This window comes from Vidua macroura, chromosome 23 (assembly GCF_024509145.1).
Source record: "Vidua macroura isolate BioBank_ID:100142 chromosome 23, ASM2450914v1, whole genome shotgun sequence".
NCBI classification, from domain to species: Eukaryota; Metazoa; Chordata; class Aves; order Passeriformes; family Viduidae; genus Vidua; species Vidua macroura.
Window position 1 is genome coordinate 5,492,765 of NC_071593.1, and position 4,536 is coordinate 5,497,300.

General features: G+C 47.4%; 1 long non-coding RNA gene across 1 annotated transcript; it reads left to right on the forward strand.

The window, feature by feature from the left end:
• The first annotated feature begins 489 nt into the window (after window positions 1-489).
• LOC128818448 (uncharacterized) lies at window positions 490-2,611 on the forward strand. The gene is made up of 3 exons (XR_008440486.1): window positions 490-615; window positions 2,378-2,437; window positions 2,536-2,611. It is a non-coding gene; the product is annotated as an uncharacterized LOC128818448 (long non-coding RNA).
• The last annotated feature ends 1,925 nt before the right edge of the window (window positions 2,612-4,536 follow it).

Consider the following 4,536-nt stretch of genomic DNA (forward strand, 5'->3'; position numbering starts at 1 on the left):
TTTCTCCCAGGTGCCCAAAGATGGGTGTCCCACCTGCACAGCCCCTCCAGTGTGTCACCCTGAGAGCAGCTCAGCTCCCAGCACATCCCCCCGCCAGGAACAGAGCCCTGGTGCAGAATTTAAAAAACCTTCTGCCCCAGAGCTGCCAGCAGAGCCCAGGCAATGAGGCAAACCTCAGACTCCTCATAAATAATTGGGATTGGACATCACTGAGGAGCAGCCCTGGGGTGAGGCCAGCCCTGACCTCACAGGGGTGGGAGAGAGGATCCATTCACAGGGAGGTTCAACCTTCATCCTCATCCTCTGGAGCCTGGTGACCTCACAGTGCACAGAAGTGTCCAGAACTCTGTCACCTCCTCTGGTCTGGGTTAGGGATACCCCTAAAGACCCCCAGTAAAGCAAGTGGAAGCATCTGACAAATTCCTGTCCTGCATTGCAGGTGTTTCTTTTCAGAAGAAGTTGTCAAACTAAAATTCAGAGGCTGTTTTTCCTCCAGCTCACTGGGACAAACCCGAGCACCTCAGGGTCTTGTTTGCTGCTGGAGACACTCAGCTCAGGGTTTTGGTGGGGTAGGGCCTCACATTTGGGGTCTCTGAGCCAGATGTGCACCAGCAGGTACCAAATAATCCGTGAACTCCCATGAAGCTGAGGGTTTGAGGGCTTGAGAGGAGAAGATGCCTCTGCAGTGCTCTCACCTGCAGAAATCATATTGAGTGAGAATTGGGGTTCCATTTATCAAGGCCCTTGGACCAAGTGAAAGGCTGGGTGACAATTCCAATTTTAGGGTATTTCCAAAATAAAAATCCAGACTGTTTTTGGAGGGGAGGGTGGGATTTCCTTTACAAAAGAGCAGCTTTTATTATTTAATGGGTGACAGCGACACCCAGACACTCTCAGAAGGCACAGGATTTTCACCACTTGTGTCTGGCCCCCAGCAGGGTCTCTGAGCATCCCCACAAAGCAGAGGTGTCCCCAGAGTCACAGCCAGTGTCACACAGCATCATCAGGGACGAGTTCTCTGCCCTTCCCCGCTCCTCTTCCTTCCCAAAGAGCTCCCAGAGCTGTGGGGTGCTTGGCACAGGCCCCGAGCGAAAGCCCAGCTCAGCCAAGGCCCTCCTGCAAAAGCAAACTGGTCAAAAAAGAAAAACAGCCCTAAAAGAATTTGGGAAGCTGATTTTCAGCCCAAACAAATTACAGGGAGAAAGAGGGGCTGGGGAGGGCATGAAGGAGAAAAAGAAGCCAAGCTCTGGAACCACTGAATTACCCTCAATCCTCGGAGCACGGCCAACGCAGCATACGAAGGATTGCCCAGACAGTTCCAAAAATGACACATCACCCTCTTCCTTTCCTGCCTCACCCGTGGCAAACCCACAGCAACGAGCTTTTTTTTTTTTTTTTTTTTTTTTCTTCTCCTTGTAATGCCCCAGAATTGCCATGAAAGCAGTGAAAGGAGCCAAAGCAAGAGGAGCTGAGGTGCTCAAACATCGCAGCAGCGCCCCGTATTTAAACACCTCTCCCAACCCTGCGTTCCCAAACGTGATCCCAGCCAGAGACAGCCCTTTGCCCAATGCCTTCTTTCAAAATACAAGCCCAGCAAAGGCTCTGACCTGTCAGCCCCACTAACCATTAATTTTTTTTTTTTTTAATCTGACCGAGCTCTGCGATTCTCAGCCCCTCACAAAGGGGGTAAGTCTCTGCCTGGCGGTTTTTTTTTTTTTTGGGGAGGAAAATGTGGCATGCACCTATTTTGTTTCATTCTGTGCCAGGACCTATAAAGTTACTGTGGGCTGCAGCTCCTGCCAAGTTCTAAAGGTGACAGGGCAATGGGCACCCAAAGGACGCTTCTATCAATGCCCTTTTATTTCCCTCTCTTTCCCCTTCCACCAAACCTTTTTTTTCTAATAGAATTACTCTTATCTGCAAGTGATTTAAACTCTAAGGTTTACAGAAGATTTAAAGAGTGCGAACACAGTTGGAATGTTTTAAACTAACAGTACAAGTTGCATTTTAAGAAAATAATTAACTCCCAGGGGAGGTGTGGTTCTTGGAGTAATGACAGATTCAAGGCTGGCTTTCCCTATATGGAGTTTCCAAATAATAAAATATCTTTGGTTCCCTACCGGTGTCAGATGAGAACCTGTTAGTGTGCTAGTTGCTGGTGGACTGTCATGGGTTTGCCGGGGGTTTTTTTGGTGTTTTTTCTTTTTTCAGTGGGCCCATTAGTGTTTTAAAGACACAGTGCACAGTAGGTAACCTCCCGTGCAAAGCTGCAGCACAAAGCATTGTAAATACAGAGTTTGTGTATTTACAGCCTTTCCCCATCCCTTCTTCTGGCTTAAAAACATTTAAAATACAATATTTTCTTCTCATTTTGCAGCCTTAATGTGTCTGTTCTTGCTGGGGACTTCTCACAGCCACAGACAAGAACCAGTCCAGTGTAAGTCCCAGTCTCCCTCCTGCCCACTGGGAGGGGTGGCAGGGCACAGCCACCTGCCAGGGCACAAGAACAGATGCAAACCCTCCTATTTTTAAAAGGTGAGTGCTCACTGTTGGAGGAAAGCCTTCTAAGAAGATCCAACAATGAATAATTCCAGTGAAAGCATTGCTCAGGTAATTCAGCAGAGCCTCAGCCAGCAAAGATCCCCTGTAGGACTCTGCCAGGAGCTGAGATGCTGGGCAGAACTTAAAGTTGATTTTATTTTATCTGTAACGTCTCCTTTTGAGCTGTGGCCACAATAATTGAAGGGAAATGCTGTGGCCTCTCAGGTTCCTGAAGGATGGCACAAAAGCTTAGATAGAGAGGAGAATAATTTCACAAAAAGCAGAATGGTTGCAGGATAACAAGAAGATTCTCTATGACTTGTGCACAGCTCCTAAAATGATGCATGTATTCACATTTTAGGAGTGGCCTACAACATATACTTGAGTCCATGCCTTCTCTTTGTAAAGTCTGAGTAACTTAATGGATAATTTACACATGAGGTTCCCAACCTGAAATTTAAACCTGAAATCCCCAACCTGAAAATGGAACCATTTTCTGTGATGTGAGCTACATCTCATCTCATTTGTACTCATGCCATTTATTTTGCCCAAAGAAAAAAAAACACCCAGAGAGTTATATTCATAATTTTATAACATTTTAAAAAAACAATTAAATTAATGAAACAACCACAGCAGTGTGTGTAACTCATGATGCAGATTAAAGCAGCCACCTGGACTGATGAGTCTCAGCCCCATCCCCGTTCCTCACAGCTCTCCTGCTCAAATTTAAGACTCCAGCACCACACAGGCACCAGCCTGTTCTCAGGAACACTCCCAGCCTCTCAGGGACAGCTCTTGCCACAAATTTAATTACTTGCAAAACCTTTGGTCATTAACACCCAACCTAAATTCTATTGCAGGTCACAGGCTATTAAAAAACTGAAGTGTCCATGCTCCCCAAACAATGATTTGTTTAACTGGAGCTTGGGTTAAACCCGAAGCCACAACAGCACAGGAATCCCATTGCCAATGTCCTCAGCCTGTTCCAAAACCTGCTGGGAAGCTTGGGAGGGAATTATTTCTTCCTGGACCTTTCCTTGATGCTCCACAATTCCTTCTCCAAGGCCAGGTTGGGCTTGGAGCAACCCGAGGTAGTGGGAGCTGTCCCTGCCCTTGGCAGGGGGTGGAACACATGAGCTTTAATGCCCCTTCCAACCCAAACCATCCCAGGATTCCATGATTCCAGGCTGTTTTCCATCCCTCAGGCCACTGAGTGTCTGTCTGGGTGGATAAATGGGCCAAAATGTCTAATTCTCAGGAGGAAACAACATGAGCCACGTGGCCATTGCTAATGATGAGCAGCACAGAGCTCAGAGGACACCTCTGCTCCCTGAACGTTTATTCACCCCCCTGGCACGAGGCTCCCCAGTGCTGGAACAGCTTTAGAAGCCCAGGAGAAGCTCCATGGATGGAGGGAGGTGTTTGTCACCTCCCCTGGGGTGGCACAGGCTCCGTCAGGGACACCAGCCCTGCTGCTCCTCACCCAGCCCAGGTTCTCCTGGAATGGGGCTGGAGAGTGACACGTAACCAAATGTGAGTGTGTGTACTCACAGAGGCACAGCCCCTGCAGCAGGGATAGTTTATTGCTTTCATAATATTTTCCGGGTTTTGAAACACAAACCACATGTTTAATATTTTTTCTCTCTCTTTTTTTTTTTTTTTTTCCCTTCAAAATTTACACATTGCACTTGCTGCAGAGTTTTTATTCCAGCACCCACAGCCCCAGACCCTTCCCAAAAATGAAGAGGGGGAGGAGAAAGAGACTTCAAAACCTGCTGCCAGAACTCTGGAACAGCCAGAATTCCTGGGTGTGCCCCTCCCCTACCTTGATTTTACAGGGCAATAAAGAGGTAATTTGGATTATCTTGTCATCAAGGAAATCACTGACATCCAAACAAAGCTTGCTGCACATGGAAGGGGAGAGAGCAAGAAGTCAGGAAATGCTCTCAGCCAAGTCCACCTGGGGTGTAAAACCCTCAAAATTCCTTCAGTTCC